Genomic DNA, 23,462 nt, shown 5'->3' on the forward strand with positions numbered 1-23,462 from the left:
TGTATTATGATGGAGATATCTACACCGCTATCTGTATAAACTTGGAAATATCTACACCGCTATCTGTATAAACATGGAAATACCTACACCGCTATCTGTATAAACATGGAAATATCAGCACCGCTCTCTGTATGAACATGGAAATATCAGCCCCTCTATCTGTATGAACATGGAAGTATCTACACCGCTATCTCTATGAACATGGAAATATCTACACCGCTATCTGTTTGAACATGGAAATATCTATACCGCTATCTGCATGAAAATGGAAATACATACACAGCAATCTGCATATACATGGAAATATCTACACAGCTATCTCTTTACACATGGAAATAACTACACCGCTATCTGTATGAACATGGAAATATCTTCACCGCCATCTGTAGGAACATGGATATATCTACACAGCCATCTGGATGAACATGGAAATATCTACACCGCTATCTGTTTGAACATGGAAATATCTACACCGCTATCTGTGTAAACATGCATACACCTTCACCGCTATCTCTATAAACATGGAAATATCTACACTGCTATCTGTATGAACATAGAAATATCTACACCGCTATCTGTTTGAACATGGAAATATCTACACCGCTATCTGCATGAAAATGGAAATATCTACAAAGCTATCTGCATATACATGGAAACATCTACACAGCTATCTCTTTACACATGGAAATAACTACACCGCTAAATCTATAAACGTGGAAATACCTACACCACCATCTGTATGAACATATAAATATCTACACCGCCATCTGTATTAAGAAGGAAATATCTAAACCGCTAGCTGTATGAACATTGAAATATCTACACCGCTATCTGTATGAACATGGAAATATCTACACCGCTATCTGTGTAAACATGCATATATCTTCACCGCTATCTGTATAAACATGGAAATATCTACAACGCTATCTGTATGAACATGGAAATATCTACACCGCTATCTGTACGAACATGGAAATATCTAAACCGCTATCTGCATGAAAATAGAAATATCTACACAGCTATCTGCATATACATGGAAATATCTACAAAGCTATCTCTTTACACATGGAAATAACTACACCGCTATCTCTATAAACACGGAAATATCTACACTGCCATCTGTATGAACATGGAAATATCTGCACCGCCATCTGTATAAACATATAAATATCTACACCGCCATCTGTATTTAGATGGAGATATCTACACCGCTATCTGTATAAACTTGGAAATATCTACACCGCTATCTGTATAAACATGGAAATACCTACACCGCTATCTGTATAAACATGGAAATATCTACACCGCTATCTGTATGAACATGGAAATATCTACACAGCTATCTGTATGAACATGGAAATATCTACACCACTATCTGTAGGAACATGGAAATATCTACACCGCTATCAGCATGAACATGGATATATCTACACAGCCATCTGGATGAACATGGAAATATCTACACCGCTATCTGCATGAACATGGAAATATCTACAATGCTATCTGTGTAAACATGCATACATCTTCACCGCAATCTGTATAAGCATGGAAATATCAACACCGCTATCTGTATGAACACGGAAATATCTACACCGCTCTCTGTATGAACATGGAAATAGCTACACCGCTACCTGTATAAACATGGAAATATCAGCACCGCTATCTGTATGAACATGGAAATATCTACACCACTATCTGTATGAACATGGAATTATCTACACTGCTATCTGTATGAACATGGAAATATCTACACCGCTATCTGTATGAACATGGATATATCTACACAGCCCTCTGGATGAACATGGAAATATCCACACCGATATCTGTATGAACATGGAAATATCTACACCGCTATCTGTATGAACTTGGATATATCTACACAGCCATCTGGATGAACATGGAAATATCTACACCGCTATCTGTGTAAACAGGCATACTTCTTCACCGCTATCTGTATAAACATGGAAATATATACACTGCTATCTGTATGAACATGGAAATATCTGCACCGCTATCTGTATGAACATGGAAATATCTACACTGCTATCTGTTTGAACATGGAAATCTCTACACCGCTATCTGCATGAAAATGGAAATATCTACACTGCTATCTGCATATACATGGAAATATCTACACAGCTGTCTCTTTACACATGGAAATATCTACACCGCTATCTGTATGAACATGGAAATATCTACACCGCCATCTGTATGAACATGGAAATATCTGCACCGCCATCTGTATGAACATATAAATATCTACACCGCCATCTGTATTAAGATGGAGATATCTACACCGCTATCTGTATAAACATGGAAATATCTACACCGCTATCTGTATAAACATGGAAATATCTACACCGCTATCTGTATAAACATGGAAATATCTACACCGCTACCTGTATAAACATGGAAATATCAGCACCGCTATCTGTATGAACATGGAAATATCTACACCGCTATCTGTATGAACATGGAAATATCTACACCGCTATCTGTATGAACATGGAAATATCTACACCGCTATCTGTATGAACATGGAAATATCTACAAAGCTATCTGAATGAACATGGAAATATCTACACCGCTATCTGTTTGAACATGTAAATATCTACACCGCTATCTGCATGAAAATGGAAATATCTACAAAGCTATCTGCATATACATGGAAATATCTACACAGCTATCTCTTTACACATGGAAATAACTACACCGCTATATCTATAAACATGGAAATATCTACACCACCATCTGTATGAACATGGAAATATCTGCACCGCCATCTGTTTGAACATATAAATATCTACACCGCCATCTGTATTAAGAAGGAAATATCTAAACCGCTATCAGTTTAAAGATGGAAATATCAGCACCGCCCTCTGTATGAAAATGGAAATATCTAAACCGCTATCTGTATGAACATGGAAATATCTACACTGCTATCTGTATGAACAGGGAAATAGCTACCCCGTTATGTGTATGAAAATGGAAATAGCTACACCGCTATCTGTATGAACATGGAAATATCTACACCGATATCTGTATGAACATGGATATATCTACACAGCCATCTGGATGAACATGGAAATAGCTACGCCGCTATCTGTATGAACATGGAAATATCTACACCGCTATCAGTATGAACAAGGAAATATCTTCACCGCCATCTGTACGAACATGGATATATCTACAGAGCCATCTGGATGAACATGGAAATATCTACACCGCCATCTGTATGAACATATAAATATCTACACCGCCATAGGTATTAAGATGGAGATATCTACCCTGCTATCTGTATAATCCTGAAAATATCTACACCGCCATCTATATAAACATGGAAATATCTACACCGCTATCTGGATAAACATGGAAATTTCTACACCGCTACCTGTATAAACATGGAAATATCAGCACAGCTATCTGTAGGAACATGGAGATATCTACACCGCCATCTGTATGAACACGGATATATCTACACAGCCATCTGGAGGAACATGGAAATATCTACAACGCTATCTGAACGAACATGGAAATATCTACACCGCTATCTGTATGAACATGGAAATAGCTACACAACTTTCTGTATGAACATGGAAATATCTACTCCACTATCTGAATGAACATGGAAATATCTACACCGCTATCTGTATGAACATGGATATATCTACACAGCCATCTGGATGAACATGGAAATATCTACACCGCTATCTGTATGAACATGGAAATATCTTCACCGCTATCTGTGTAAACATACATACATCTTCACAGCTATCTGTATAAACATGGAAATATCTACACCGCTATCTGTATGAACATGGAAATACCTGCACCGCTATCTGTATGAACATGGAAATATCTACACCGCTATCTGTTTGAACATGGAAATATCTACAACGCTATCTGCATGAAAATGGAAATATCTACACTGCTATCTGCATATACATGGAAATATCTACACAGCTATCTCTTTACACAAGGAAATAACTACACCGCTATCTGTATGAACATGGAAATATCTACACCGCCATCTGTATGAACATGGAAATATCTGCACCGCCATCTGTATGAACCTATAAATATCTACACCGCCATCTGTATTAAGATGGAGATATCTACACCGCTATCTGTAAACATGGAAATACCTACACCGCTATCTGTATAAACATGGAAATATCTACACCGCTATCTGTATAAACATGGAAATATCTACACCACTACCTGTATAAACATGGAAATATCAGCACCGCTATCTGTATGAACATGGAAATATCTACACCGCTATCTGTATGAACATGGAAATATCTACACCGCCATCAGTATGAACATGGAAATATCTGCACCGCCATCTGTATGAACATATAAATATCTACACCGCCATCTGTATTAAGATGGAGATATCTACACCGCTATCTGAATAAACATGGAAATATCTACACCGCTATCAGTATAAACATGGAAATATCAGCACCGCTATCTGTATGAACATGGAAATATCAGCCCCTCTATCTGTATGAACATGGAGATATCTACACCGCCATCTGTATGAACACGGATATATCTACACAGCCATCTGGATGAACATGGAAATATCTACACTGCTATCTGTATGAGCATGGAAATAGCTACACCGCTATCTGTATGAACATGGAAATATCTACACCGCTATCTGTATGAACATGGAAATATCTACACCGCTATCTGTATGAACATGGAAATATCTTCACCGCCATCTGTACGAACATGGATATATCTACAGAGCCATCTGGATGAACATGGAAATATCTACAACCCCATCTGTATAAACATGGAAATATCTACACCGCTACCTGTATAAACACGGAAATATCTGCACCGCTATCTGTATGAACCTGGAAATGTCTACACCACTATCTGAATGAACATGGAAATATCTACACCGCTATCTGATTGAACATGTAAATCTCTACACCGCTATCTGCATGAAAATGGAAATATCTACAAAGCTATCTGCATATACATGGAAATATCTAAACAGCTATCTCTTTACACATGGAAATAACTACACCGCTATCTCTATAAACATGGAAATATCTACACCGCCATCTGTATGAACATGGAAATATCTGCACCGCCATCTGTATGAACATATAAATATCTACACCGCCATCTGTATTAAGAAGGAAATATCTAAACCGCTATCTGTATAAAAATGGAAATATCTACACCGCTCCCTGTATAAACATGGAAATACCTGCACCGCTCTCTGTATGAAAATGGAGATATCTACACCGCTATCTGTATGAACATGGAAATATCTACACTGCTATCTGTATGAACATGGAAATAGCTACACCGTTATCTGTATGAACATGGAAATAGCTACACCGCTATCTGTATGAAGATGGAAATATCTACACCGCTATCAGTATGAACATGGATATATCTACACAGCCATCTGGATGAACATGGAAATATCTACACCGCTATCTGTATGAACATTGAAATATCTACACTGCTATCTGTATGAACTTGGATATATCTACACAGCCATCTGGATGAACATGGAAATATCTACAACGCTATCTGTGTAAACATGCATACTACTTTACCGCTATCTGTATAAACATGGAAATATATACACTGCTATCTGTATGAACACGGAAATATCTGCACCGCTATCTGTATGAACATGGAAATATCTACACCGCTATCTGTTTGAACATGGAAATATCTACACCGCTATCTGCATGAAAATGGAAATATCTACACTGCTATCTGCATATACATGGAAATATCTACACAGCTATCTCTTTACACATGGAAATAACTACACCGCTATCTGTATAAACATGCAAATATCTACACCGCTATCTGTATAAACATGGAAATATCTACACCGCTATCTGTATAAACATGGAAATATCTACACCGCTACCTGTATAAACATGGAAATATCAGCACCGCTATCTGTATGAACATGGAAATATCTACACCGCTATCTGTATGAACATGGAAATATCTACACTGCTATCTGTATGAACATGGAAATATCTACACAGCCCTCTGGATGAACATGGAAATATCCACACCGATATCTGTGCAAACATGCATACACCTTCACCGCTATCTGTATAAACATGGAAATATCTACACCGCTATCTGTATGAACATGGAAATATCTACACCGCTATCTGTTTGAAGATGGAAATACATACACCGCTATCTGCTTGAAAATGGAAATATCTACACAGCAATCTTCATATACATTGAAATATCTACACAGCTATCTCTTTACACATGGAAATAACTACACCGCTATCTGTATGAACATGGAAATATCTACACCGCTATCTGTTTGAAGATGGAAATACATACACCGCTATCTGCTTGAAAATGGAAATATCTACACAGCTATCTGCATATACATGGAAATATCTACACAGCTATCTCTTTACACATGGAAATAACTACACCGCTATCTGTATGAACATGGAAATATCTACACCGCCATCTGTATGAACATGGAAATATCTGCACCGCCATCTGTATGAACATATAAATCTCTACACCGCCATCTTTATTAAGATGGAGATATCTACACCGCTATCTGAATAAACATGGAAATATCTACACCGCTATCTGTACGAACATGTCAATATCTAAACCGCTATCTGCATGAAAATAGAAATATCTACACAGCTATCTGCATATACATGGAAATATATACAAAGCTATCTCTTTACACATGGAAATAACTACACCGCTATCTCTATAAACACGGAAATATCTACACCGTCATCTGTATGAACATGGAAATATCTGCACCGCTATCTGTATGAACATGGATATATCTACACAGCCCTCTGGATGAACATGGAAATATCCACACCGATATCTTTGTAAACATGCATACATCTTCACCGCTATCTGTATAAACATGGAAATATCTATACCGCTATCTGTATAAACATGGAAATATCTACACCGCTATCTGTATAAACATGGAAATACCTACACCGCTATCTGTACAAACATGGAAATATCAGCACCGCTCTCTGTATGAACATGGAAATATCAGCCCCTCTATCTGTATGAACATGGAAGTATCTACACCGCTATCTCTATGAACATGGAAATATCTACACCGCTATCTGTTTGAACATGGAAATATCTATACCGCTATCTGCAAGAAAATGGAAATACTTACACAGCTATCTGCATATACATGGAAATATCTACACAGCTATCTCTTTACACATGGAAATAACTACACCGCTATCTGAATGAACATGGAAATATCTTCACGGCCATCTGTAGGAACAGGGATATATCTACACAGCCATCTGGATGAACATGGAAATATCTACAGCGCTATCTGTTTGAACATGGAAATATCTACACCGCTATCTGTGTAAACATGCATACATCTTCACCGCTATCTCTATAAACATGGAAATATCTACACTGCTATCTGTATGAACATGGAAATATCTACACCGCTATCTGTTTGAACATGGAAATATCTACACCGCTATCTGCATGAAAATGGAAATATCTACAAAGCTATCTGGATATACATGGAAACATCTACACAGCTATCTCTTTACACATGGAAATAACTACACCGCTAAATCTATAAACTTGGAAATACCTACACCGCCATCTGTATGAACATGGAAATATCTGCACCACCATCTGTATGAACATATAAATATCTACACCGCCATCTGTATTAAGAAGGAAATATCTAAACCGCTATCTGTATGAACATTGAAATATCTACACTGCTATCTGTATGAACATGGAAATATCTTCACCGCTATCTGTGTAAACATGCATACATCTTCACCGCTATCTGTATAAACATGGAAATATCTACACAGCCATCTGGATAAACATGGAAATATCTACACCGCTATCTGTATGAACATGGAAATAGCTACACCGCTATCTGTGTAAACATGCATACATCTTCACTGCTATCTGTATGAACATGGAAATAGCTACACCGCTATCTGTATGAACATGGAAATATCTACACCGCTATCTGTATGAACATGGAAATATCTACACCGCTATCTGTATGAACAAGGAAATATCTTCACCGCCATCTGTACGAACATGGATAAATCTACAGAGCCATCTGGATGAACATGGAAATATCTACACCGCCATCTGTATGAACATATAAATATCTACACCGCCATCTGTATTAAGATGGAGATATCTACACCGCTATCTGTATAAACCTGAAAATATCTATACCGCTATCTGTATAAACATGGAAATATCTACACTGCTATCTGGATAAACATGGAAATTTCTACACCGCTACCTGTATAAACATGGAAATATCAGCACCGCTATCTGTAGGAACATGGAGATATCTACACGGCCATCTGTATAAACATGGATATATCTACACAGCCATCTGGAGGAACATGGAAATATCTACAACGCTATCTCAACGAACATGGAAATATCTACACCGCTATCTGTATGAACATGGAAATAGCTACACCGCTATCTGTGTAAACATGCATACATCTTCACCGCTATCTGTAAAAACATGGAAATATCTACACTGCTATCTGTTTGAACATGGAAATATCTACACGGCTATCAGCATGAAAATGGAAATATCTACACAGCGATCTGCATATACATGGAAATATCTACAAAGCTATCTCTTTACACATGGAAATAAGTACAGCGATATCTCTATAAACATGGAAATATCTACACCGCCATCTGTATGAACATGGAAATATCTGCACCGCCATCTGTATGAACATTTAAATATCTACACCGCCATCTATATTAAGATGGAGATATCTACACCGCTATCTGTATAAACCTGGAAATACCTACACCGCTATCTGTATAAACATGCAAATATCTACACCACAATCTGTATGAACATGGAAATATCTACACCGCTACCTGTATAAACATGGAAATATCAGCACCGCTATCTGAATGAACATGGAAATATCTACACCGATATCTCTATGAACATGGAAATATCTACACCGCTATCTGTATGAACATGGGAGTATCTACACCGCTATCTGTTTGAACATAGAAATATCTACACCGCTATGTGCATGAAAATGGAAATATCTACACTGCTATCTGCATATACATTTAAGTATCTACACAGCTATCTCTTTACACATGGAAATAACTACACCGCTATCTGTATGAACATGGAAATATCTACACCGACATCTGTATGAACATGGAAATATCTGCACCGCTATCTGTATGAACATGGAAATAGCTACACCGCTATCTGTGTAAACATGCATACATCTTCACCGCTATCTGTAAAAACATGGAAATATCTACACTGCTATCTGTTTGAACATGGAAATATCTACACGGCTATCTGCATGAAAATGGAAATATCTACACAGCGATCTGCATATACATGGAAATATCTACAAAGCTATCTCTTTACACATGGAAATAAGTACAGCGATATCTCTATAAACATGGAAATAGCTACACCGCCATCTGTATGAACATGGAAATATCTGCACCACCATCTGTATGAACATTTAAATATCTGCACCGCCATCTATATTAAGACGGAGATATCTACACCGCTATCTGTATAAACCTGGAAATACCTACACCGCTATCTGTATAAACATGCAAATAGATACACCACAATCTGTATGAACATGGAAATATCTACACCGCTACCTGTATAAACATGGAAATATCAGCACCGCTATCTGAATGAACATGGAAATATCTACACCGCTATCTCTATGAACATGGAAATATCTACACCGCTATCTGTATTAACATGGGAGTATCTACACCGCTATCTGTTTGAACATGGAAATATCTACACCGCTATGTGCATGAAAATGGAAATATCTACCCTGCTATCTGCATATACATTTAAGTATCTACACAGCTATCTCTTTACACATGGAAATAACTACACCGCTATCTGTATGAACATGGAAATATCTACACCGACATCTGTATGAACATGGAAATATCTGCACCGCCATCTGTATGAACATATAAATATCTACACCGCCATCTGTATTAAGATGGAGATATCTACACTGCTATCTGTATAAACATAGAAATATGTACACCGCCATCTGTACGAACATATAAATATCTACACCGCCATCTGTATTAAGAAGGAAATATCTAAACCGCTATCTGTATAAATATGGAAATATCTACACAGCTGCCTGAATAAACATGGAAATATCAGCACCGCTATCTGTATGAACATGGAAATATCTACACCGCTATCTGTATGAACATGGAAATAGCTACACCGCTATCTGTATGAACATGGAAATAGCAACACCGCTATCTGTATGAACATGGATATATCTACAGAGCCATCTGGATGAACATGGAAATATCTACACAGCTATCTGTATGAACATGGAAATATATACACCACTATCTGTGTAAACATGCATACATCTTCACCGCTATCTGTATAAACATGGAAATATCTACACCGCTATCTGTATGAACATGGAAATATCTACACCGCTATCAGTATAAACATGGAAATTTCTACACCGCTAGCAGTATAAACATGGAAATATCAGCACCGCTATCTGTAGGAACATGGAAATATCTACACCGCTATCTGTACGAACATGGAAATATCTACACCGCTATCTGTATGAACATGGAAATAGCTACACCGCTATCTGTATGAACATGGAAATATCTACACCACTATCTGTATGAACATGGAAATATCTACACCGCTATCTGTATGAACATGGATATACCTACACAGCCATCTGGATGAACATGGAAATATCTACACCGCTATCAGTATGAACATGGAAATATCTACACCGCTATCTGTGTAAACATGCATACATCTTCACCGCTATCTGTATAAACATGGAAATATCTACACCGCTATCTGTATGAACATGGAAATGTCTGCACCGCTATCTGTATGAACATGGAAATATCTACACCGCTATCTGTTTGAACATGGAAATATCTACACCGCTATCTGCATGAAAATGGAAATATCTACACTGCTATCTGCATATACATGGAAATATCTACACAGCTATCTCTTTACACATGGAAATAACTACACCGCTATCTGTATGAACATGGAAATATCTACAACGCCATGTGTATGAACATGGAAATATCTGCACCGCCGTCTGTATGAACATATAAATATCTACACCGCCATCTGTATTAAGATGGAGATATCTACACCGCTATCTGTATAAACATGGAAATATCTACACCGCTATCTGTATAAACATGGAAATATCTACACCGCTATCTGTATAAACATGGAAATATCTACACCGCTACCTGTATAAACATGGAAATATCAGCACCGCTATCTGTATGAACATGGAAATAGCTACACCGCTATGTGTATGAACATGGAAATATCTACACCGCTATCTGTATGAACATGGATATATCTAAACAGCCCTCTGGATGAACATGGAAATATCCACACCGCTATCTGTGTAAACATGCATACATCTTCACCGCTATCTAAATAAACATGGAAATATCTACACCGCTATCTGTATGAACATGGAAATATCCACACCGCTATCTGTTTGAAGATGGAAATATATACACCGCTACCTGCATGAAAATGGAAATATCTACACAGCTATCTGCATATACATGGCAATATCTACACAGCTATCTCTTTACACATGGAAATAACTACACCGCTATCTGTATGAACATGGAAATATCTACACAGCCATCTGTATGTACATGGAAATATCTGCACCGCCATCTGTATTAACATATAAATATTTACACCGCCATCTGTATTAAGATGGAGATATCTACACTGCTATCTGTATAAACATGGAAATATCTACACCGCCATCTGTATGAACATATAAATATCTACGCCACCATCTGTATTAAGAAGGAAATATCTAAACCGCTATCTGTATAAACATGGAAATATCTACACTGCTGCCTGTATAAACAAGGAAATATCAGCACCGCTATCTGTATGAACAGGGAAATATCTACACCGCTAACTGTGTAAACATGCATACATCATCACCGCTATCTATATAAACATGGAAATATCTACACTGCTATCTGTATGAACATGGAAATATCTACACAGCTATCTGTTTGAACATGGAAATATCTACACCGCTAACTGTGTAAACATGCATACATCATCACCGCTATCTATATAAACATGGAAATATCTACACTGCTATCTGTATGAACATGGAAATATCTACACCGCTATCTGTTTGAACATGGAAATATCTACACCGCTATCCGCATGAAAATGGAAATATCTACACAGCGACCTGCATATACATGGAAATATCTACAAAGCTATCTCTTTACACGTGGAAATAAGTACAGCGCTATCTCTATAAACATGGAAATAACTACACCGCCATCTGTATGAACATGGAAATATCTGCACCGCCATCTGTATGAACATATAAATATCTACACCGCCATCTATATTAAAATGGAGATATCTACACCGCTATCTGTATAAACTTGGAAATATCTACACTACTATCTCTATAAACATGGAAATTTCTACACCGCTATCTGTATGAACATGGAAATAGCTACACCGCTATCTGTATGAACATGGAAATATCTACACCACTACCTGTATGAACATGGAAATATCTACACCGCTATTTGTATGAACATGGATATATCTACAAAGCCATCTGGATGAACACGGAAATATCTACACCACTATCTGTATGAACATGGAAATATCTACACCGCTATCTGTGTAAATATGCATATATCTTCACCACAATCTGTATAAACATGGTAATATATACACCGCTCTCTGTATGAACATGGAAATATCTACACCGCTATCTGTTTGAACATGGAAATATCTACACCGCTATCTGCATGAAAATGGAAATATCTACACAGCTATCTGCATATACATGGAAGTATCTACACAGCTATCTCTTTACACATGGAAATAACTACACCGCTATCTGTATGAACATGGAAATATCTTCACCGCCATCTGTATGAACATGGAAATAGCTGCACCGACATCTGTATGAACATATACATATCTACACGGCCATCTATATTAAGATGGAGATATCTACACCGATATCTGTATAAACATGGAAATATCTACACCGCTATCTGTATAAACATGGCAATATCTACACCGCTATCTGTATAAACATGGAAATATCTACACCGCTACCTGTATAAACAGGGAAATATCAGCACCGCTATCTGTATGAACATGGAAATATCAGCCCCTCTATCTGTATGAACATGGAGATACCTACACCGCTATCTGTATGAACATGGAAATATCTAGACCGCTATCTGAATGAACATGGAAATACCTTCACCGCTATCTGTATGAACATGGATATATCTACACAGCCATCTGGATGAACATGGATATATCTACACAGCCCTCTGGATGAACATGGAAATATCCACACCGCTATCTGTGTAAACATGCATACATCTTCACCGCTGTCGGTATAAACATGGAAATATCTACACAGCCATCTGGATGAACATGGAAATATCTACACCGCTATCTGTATGAACATGGAAATATCTACACCGCTATCTGTATGAACATGGATATATCTACACAGCCATCTGGATGAACATGGAAATATCTACACCGCTATCTGTGTAAACATGCATACATCTTCACCGATATCTGTATAAACATGGAAATATCTACACTGCTATCTGTATGAACATGGAAATAGCTACACCGCTATCTGTACGAACATGGAAATATCTACACCGCTATCTGTTTGAACATGGAAATATCTACACAGCTATCTGCATGAAAATGGAAATATCTACACTGCTATCTGCATATACATGGAAATATCTACACAGCTATCTCTTTACGCATGGAAATAACTACACCGCTATCTGTATGAACATGGAAATATCTACACCGCCATCTGTATGAACATGGAAATATCTGCACCGCCATCTGTATGAACATATAAATATCTACACCGCCATCTGTATTAAGATGGAGATATCTACACCGCTATCTGTATAAACATGGAAATATCTACACCGCTATCTGTATAAACATGGAAATATCTACACCGCTATCTGTATAAACATGGAAATATCTACACCGCTACCTGTATAAACATGGAAATATCAGCACCGCTATCTGTATGAACATGGAAATATCTACACTGCTATCTGTATGAACATGGAAATATCTACACCGCTATCTGTATGAACATGGATATATCTACACAGCCCTCTGGATGAACATGGAAATATCCACACCGCTATCTGTGTAAACATGCATACGTCTTCACCGCTATCTGTATAAACATGGAAATATCTACACCGCTATCTCTATGAACATGGAAATATCTACACCGCTATCTGTTTGAAGATGGAAATATATACACCGCTAACTGCATTAAAATGGAAATATCTACACAGCTATCTGCATATAGATGGAAATATCTACACAGCTATCCCTTTACACATGGAAATAACTACACCGCTATCTGTATGAACATGGAAATGTCTACACCGCCATCTGTATGAACATGGAATTATCTGCACCGCCATCTGTATGAACATATAAATATCTACACCGCCATCTCTATTAAGATGGAGATATCTACACCGCTATCTGAATAAACATGGAAATATCTACACCGCTATCTGTATAAACATGGAAATATCTACACCGCTATCTGTATAAACATGGAAACATCTACAAAGCTATCTGAATGAACATGGAAATATCTACACCGCTATCTGAACATGTAAATATCTACACCGCTATCTGCATGAAAATGGAAATATCTACACAGCTATCTGCATATACATGGAAATATCTACACAGCTATCTCTTTACACATGGAAATAACTACACCGCTATATCTATAAACATGGAAATATCTACACCACCATCTGTATGAACATGGAAATATCTGCACCGCCATCTGTTTGAACATATAAATATCTACACCGCCATCTGTATTAAGAAGGAAATATCTAAACCGCTATCTGTATAAACATGGAAATATCAGCACCACTCTCTGTATGAAAATGGAAATATCTACAACGCTATCTGTATGAACATGGAAATATCTACACTGCTATCTGTATGAACATGGAAATACCTACACCGTTATGTGAATGAAAATGGAAATAGTTTCACCGCTATCTGTATGAACATGGAAATATCTACAGCGCTATCTGTATGAACATGGATATATCTACACAGCCATATGGATGAACATGGAAATATCTACACCGCTATCTGTATGAACATGGAAATATCTACTCCGCTATCTGTGTAAACATGGATTTATCTGCACCGCTATCGGTATGAACATGGAAATATCTACACCGCTATCTGTTTGGACATGGAAATATCTACACCGCTATCTGCATGAAAATGGAAATATCTACACTGCTATCTGCATATACATTTAAATATCTACACAGCTATCTCTTTACACATGGAAATAACTGCACCACTATCTGTATGAACATGGAAATAACTACACCCCCTTCTGTATGAACATGGAAATATCTGCACCGCCATCTGTATGAACATATAAATATCTACACAGCCATCTGTATAAAGAAGGAAATATCTAAACCGCTATCTGTATAAACATGGAAATATCTACAGCGCTGCAAGTATAAACATGGAAATATCAGCACCGCTCTCTGTATGAAAATGGAGATATCTACACTGCTATCTGTATGAACATGGAAATATCTACACTGCTATCTGTATGAACATGGAAATATCTACACCGCTATCTGTATGAACATGGATATATCTACACAGCCCTCTGGATGAACATGGAAATATCCACACCGCTATCTGTGTAAACATGCATACGTCTTCACCGCTATCTGTATAAACATGGAAATATCTACACCGCTATCTCTATGAACATGGAAATATCTACACCGCTATCTGTTTGAAGATGGAAATATATACACCGCTAACTGCATTAAAATGGAAATATCTACACAGCTATCTGCATATAGATAGAAATATCTACACAGCTATCCCTTTACACATGGAAATAACTACACCGCTATCTGTATGAACATGGAAATGTCTACACCGCCATCTGTATGAACATGGAATTATCTGCACCGCCATCTGTATGAACATATAAATATCTACACCGCCATCTCTATTAAGATGGAGATATCTACACCGCTATCTGAATAAACATGGAAATATCTACACCGCTATCTGTATAAACATGGAAATATCTACACCGCTATCTGTATAAACATGGAAACATCTACAAAGCTATCTGAATGAACATGGAAATATCTACACCGCTATCTGAACATGTAAATATCTACACCGCTATCTGCATGAAAATGGAAATATCTACACAGCTATCTGCATATACATGGAAATATCTACACAGCTATCTCTTTACACATGGAAATAACTACACCGCTATATCTATAAACATGGAAATATCTACACCACCATCTGTATGAACATGGAAATATCTGCACCGCCATCTGTTTGAACATATAAATATCTACACCGCCATCTGTATTAAGAAGGAAATATCTAAACCGCTATCTGTATAAACATGGAAATATCAGCACCACTCTCTGTATGAAAATGGAAATATCTACAACGCTATCTGTATGAACATGGAAATATCTACACTGCTATCTGTATGAACATGGAAATACCTACACCGTTATGTGAATGAAAATGGAAATAGTTTCACCGCTATCTGTATGAACATGGAAATATCTACAGCGCTATCTGTATGAACATGGATATATCTACACAGCCATATGGATGAACATGGAAATATCTACACCGCTATCTGTATGAACATGGAAATATCTACTCCGCTATCTGTGTAAACATGGATTTATCTGCACCGCTATCGGTATGAACATGGAAATATCTACACCGCTATCTGTTTGGACATGGAAATATCTACACCGCTATCTGCATGAAAATGGAAATATCTACACTGCTATCTGCATATACATTTAAATATCTACACAGCTATCTCTTTACACATGGAAATAACTGCACCACTATCTGTATGAACATGGAAATAACTACACCCCCTTCTGTATGAACATGGAAATATCTGCACCGCCATCTGTATGAACATATAAATATCTACACAGCCATCTGTATAAAGAAGGAAATATCTAAACCGCTATCTGTATAAACATGGAAATATCTACAGCGCTGCAAGTATAAACATGGAAATATCAGCACCGCTCTCTGTATGAAAATGGAGATATCTACACTGCTATCTGTATGAACATGGAAATATCTACACTGCTATCTGTATGAACATGGAAATATCTACACCGCTATCTGTATGAACATGGATATATCTACACAGCCCTCTGGATGAACATGGAAATATCCACACCGCTATCTGTGTAAACATGCATACGTCTTCACCGCTATCTGTATAAACATGGAAATATCTACACCGCTATCTCTATGAACATGGAAATATCTACACCGCTATCTGTTTGAAGATGGAAATATATACACCGCTAACTGCATTAAAATGGAAATATCTACACAGCTATCTGCATATAGATAGAAATATCTACACAGCTATCCCTTTACACATGGAAATAACTACACCGCTATCTGTATGAACATGGAAATGTCTACACCGCCATCTGTATGAACATGGAATTATCTGCACCGCCATCTGTATGAACATATAAATATCTACACCGCCATCTCTATTAAGATGGAGATATCTACACCGCTATCTGAATAAACATGGAAATATCTACACCGCTATCTGTATAAACATGGAAATATCTACACCGCTATCTGTATAAACATGGAAACATCTACAAAGCTATCTGAATGAACATGGAAATATCTACACCGCTATCTGAACATGTAAATATCTACACCGCTATCTGCATGAAAATGGAAATATCTACACAGCTATCTGCATATACATGGAAATATCTACACAGCTATCTCTTTACACATGGAAATAACTACACCGCTATATCTATAAACATGGAAATATCTACACCACCATCTGTATGAACATGGAAATATCTGCACCGCCATCTGTTTGAACATATAAATATCTACACCGCCATCTGTATTAAGAAGGAAATATCTAAACCGCTATCTGTATAAACATGGAAATATCAGCACCACTCTCTGTATGAAAATGGAAATATCTACAACGCTATCTGTATGAACATGGAAATATCTACACTGCTATCTGTATGAACATGGAAATACCTACACCGTTATGTGAATGAAAATGGAAATAGTTTCACCGCTATCTGTATGAACATGGAAATATCTACAGCGCTATCTGTATGAACATGGATATATCTACACAGCCATATGGATGAACATGGAAATATCTACACCGCTATCTGTATGAACATGGAAATATCTACTCCGCTATCTGTGTAAACATGGATTTATCTGCACCGCTATCGGTATGAACATGGAAATATCTACACCGCTATCTGTTTGGACATGGAAATATCTACACCGCTATCTGCATGAAAATGGAAATATCTACACTGCTATCTGCATATACATTTAAATATCTACACAGCTATCTCTTTACACATGGAAATAACTGCACCACTATCTGTATGAACATGGAAATAACTACACCCCCTTCTGTATGAACATGGAAATATCTGCACCGCCATCTGTATGAACATATAAATATCTACACAGCCATCTGTATAAAGAAGGAAATATCTAAACCGCTATCTGTATAAACATGGAAATATCTACAGCGCTGCAAGTATAAACATGGAAATATCAGCACCGCTCTCTGTATGAAAATGGAGATATCTACACTGCTATCTGTATGAACATGGAAATATCTACACTGCTATCTGTATGAACACGGAAATAGCTACACCGTTATCTGTATAAACATGGAAATATCTACACCGCTACCTGTATAAACAGGGAAATATCAGCACCGCTATCTGTATGAACATGGAAATATCAGCCCCTCTATCTGTATGAACATGGAGATACCTACACCGCTATCTGTATGAACATGGAAATATCTAGACCGCTATCTGAATGAACATGGAAATACCTTCACCGCTATCTGTATGAACATGGATATATCTACACAGCCATCTGGATGAACATGGATATATCTACACAGCCCTCTGGATGAACATGGAAATATCCACACCGCTATCTGTGTAAACATGCATACATCTTCACCGCTGTCGGTATAAACATGGAAATATCTACACAGCCATCTGGATGAACATGGAAATATCTACACCGCTATCTGTATGAACATGGAAATATCTACACCGCTATCTGTATGAACATGGATATATCTACACAGCCATCTGGATGAACATGGAAATATCTACACCGCTATCTGTGTAAACATGCATACATCTTCACCGATATCTGTATAAACATGGAAATATCTACACTGCTATCTGTATGAACATGGAAATAGCTACACCGCTATCTGTACGAACATGGAAATATCTACACCGCTATCTGTTTGAACATGGAAATATCTACACAGCTATCTGCATGAAAATGGAAATATCTACACTGCTATCTGCATATACATGGAAATATCTACACAGCTATCTCTTTACGCATGGAAATAACTACACCGCTATCTGTATGAACATGGAAATATCTACACCGCCATCTGTATGAACATGGAAATATCTGCACCGCCATCTGTATGAACATATAAATATCTACACCGCCATCTGTATTAAGATGGAGATATCTACACCGCTATCTGTATAAACATGGAAATATCTACACCGCTATCTGTATAAACATGGAAATATCTACACCGCTATCTGTATAAACATGGAAATATCTACACCGCTACCTGTATAAACATGGAAATATCAGCACCGCTATCTGTATGAACATGGAAATATCTACACTGCTATCTGTATGAACATGGAAATATCTACACCGCTATCTGTATGAACATGGATATATCTACACAGCCCTCTGGATGAACATGGAAATATCCACACCGCTATCTGTGTAAACATGCATACGTCTTCACCGCTATCTGTATAAACATGGAAATATCTACACCGCTATCTCTATGAACATGGAAATATCTACACCGCTATCTGTTTGAAGATGGAAATATATACACCGCTAACTGCATTAAAATGGAAATATCTACACAGCTATCTGCATATAGATGGAAATATCTACACAGCTATCCCTTTACACATGGAAATAACTACACCGCTATCTGTATGAACATGGAAATGTCTACACCGCCATCTGTATGAACATGGAATTATCTGCACCGCCATCTGTATGAACATATAAATATCTACACCGCCATCTCTATTAAGATGGAGATATCTACACCGCTATCTGAATAAACATGGAAATATCTACACCGCTATCTGTATAAACATGGAAATATCTACACCGCTATCTGTATAAACATGGAAACATCTACAAAGCTATCTGAATGAACATGGAAATATCTACACCGCTATCTGAACATGTAAATATCTACACCGCTATCTGCATGAAAATGGAAATATCTACACAGCTATCTGCATATACATGGAAATATCTACACAGCTATCTCTTTACACATGGAAATAACTACACCGCTATATCTATAAACATGGAAATATCTACACCACCATCTGTATGAACATGGAAATATCTGCACCGCCATCTGTTTGAACATATAAATATCTACACCGCCATCTGTATTAAGAAGGAAATATCTAAACCGCTATCTGTATAAACATGGAAATATCAGCACCACTCTCTGTATGAAAATGGAAATATCTACAACGCTATCTGTATGAACATGGAAATATCTACACTGCTATCTGTATGAACATGGAAATACCTACACCGTTATGTGAATGAAAATGGAAATAGTTTCACCGCTATCTGTATGAACATGGAAATATCTACAGCGCTATCTGTATGAACATGGATATATCTACACAGCCATATGGATGAACATGGAAATATCTACACCGCTATCTGTATGAACATGGAAATATCTACTCCGCTATCTGTGTAAACATGGATTTATCTGCACCGCTATCGGTATGAACATGGAAATATCTACACCGCTATCTGTTTGGACATGGAAATATCTACACCGCTATCTGCATGAAAATGGAAATATCTACACTGCTATCTGCATATACATTTAAATATCTACACAGCTATCTCTTTACACATGGAAATAACTGCACCACTATCTGTATGAACATGGAAATAACTACACCCCCTTCTGTATGAACATGGAAATATCTGCACCGCCATCTGTATGAACATATAAATATCTACACAGCCATCTGTATAAAGAAGGAAATATCTAAACCGCTATCTGTATAAACATGGAAATATCTACAGCGCTGCAAGTATAAACATGGAAATATCAGCACCGCTCTCTGTATGAAAATGGAGATATCTACACTGCTATCTGTATGAACATGGAAATATCTACACTGCTATCTGTATGAACATGGAAATATCTACACCGCTATCTGTATGAACATGGATATATCTACACAGCCCTCTGGATGAACATGGAAATATCCACACCGCTATCTGTGTAAACATGCATACGTCTTCACCGCTATCTGTATAAACATGGAAATATCTACACCGCTATCTCTATGAACATGGAAATATCTACACCGCTATCTGTTTGAAGATGGAAATATATACACCGCTAACTGCATTAAAATGGAAATATCTACACAGCTATCTGCATATAGATAGAAATATCTACACAGCTATCCCTTTACACATGGAAATAACTACACCGCTATCTGTATGAACATGGAAATGTCTACACCGCCATCTGTATGAACATGGAATTATCTGCACCGCCATCTGTATGAACATATAAATATCTACACCGCCATCTCTATTAAGATGGAGATATCTACACCGCTATCTGAATAAACATGGAAATATCTACACCGCTATCTGTATAAACATGGAAATATCTACACCGCTATCTGTATAAACATGGAAACATCTACAAAGCTATCTGAATGAACATGGAAATATCTACACCGCTATCTGAACATGTAAATATCTACACCGCTATCTGCATGAAAATGGAAATATCTACACAGCTATCTGCATATACATGGAAATATCTACACAGCTATCTCTTTACACATGGAAATAACTACACCGCTATATCTATAAACATGGAAATATCTACACCACCATCTGTATGAACATGGAAATATCTGCACCGCCATCTGTTTGAACATATAAATATCTACACCGCCATCTGTATTAAGAAGGAAATATCTAAACCGCTATCTGTATAAACATGGAAATATCAGCACCACTCTCTGTATGAAAATGGAAATATCTACAACGCTATCTGTATGAACATGGAAATATCTACACTGCTATCTGTATGAACATGGAAATACCTACACCGTTATGTGAATGAAAATGGAAATAGTTTCACCGCTATCTGTATGAACATGGAAATATCTACAGCGCTATCTGTATGAACATGGATATATCTACACAGCCATATGGATGAACATGGAAATATCTACACCGCTATCTGTATGAACATGGAAATATCTACTCCGCTATCTGTGTAAACATGGATTTATCTGCACCGCTATCGGTATGAACATGGAAATATCTACACCGCTATCTGTTTGGACATGGAAATATCTACACCGCTATCTGCATGAAAATGGAAATATCTACACTGCTATCTGCATATACATTTAAATATCTACACAGCTATCTCTTTACACATGGAAATAACTGCACCACTATCTGTATGAACATGGAAATAACTACACCCCCTTCTGTATGAACATGGAAATATCTGCACCGCCATCTGTATGAACATATAAATATCTACACAGCCATCTGTATAAAGAAGGAAATATCTAAACCGCTATCTGTATAAACATGGAAATATCTACAGCGCTGCAAGTATAAACATGGAAATATCAGCACCGCTCTCTGTATGAAAATGGAGATATCTACACTGCTATCTGTATGAACATGGAAATATCTACACTGCTATCTGTATGAACACGGAAATAGCTACACCGTTATCTGTATGAACATGGAAATAGCTACACCGCTATCTGTATGAACATGGAAATATCTACACCGCTATCAGTACGAACATGGATATATCTACACAGCCATCTGGATGAACATGGAAATATCTACACCGCTATCTGTATGAACATGGAAATATCTACACCGCTATCTGTATGAACTTGGATATATCTACACAGCCATCTGGATGAACATGGAAATATCTACACCGCTATCGGTGTAAACATGCATACATCTTCACCGCTATCTGTATAAACATGGAAATATCTACACTGCTATCTGTATGAACATGGAAATATCTACACCAATATCTGTATGAACATGGATATATCTACAAAGC

Source organism: Gorilla gorilla, chromosome 10 (assembly GCF_029281585.2).
Source record: "Gorilla gorilla gorilla isolate KB3781 chromosome 10, NHGRI_mGorGor1-v2.1_pri, whole genome shotgun sequence".
NCBI classification, from domain to species: domain Eukaryota; kingdom Metazoa; phylum Chordata; class Mammalia; order Primates; family Hominidae; genus Gorilla; species Gorilla gorilla.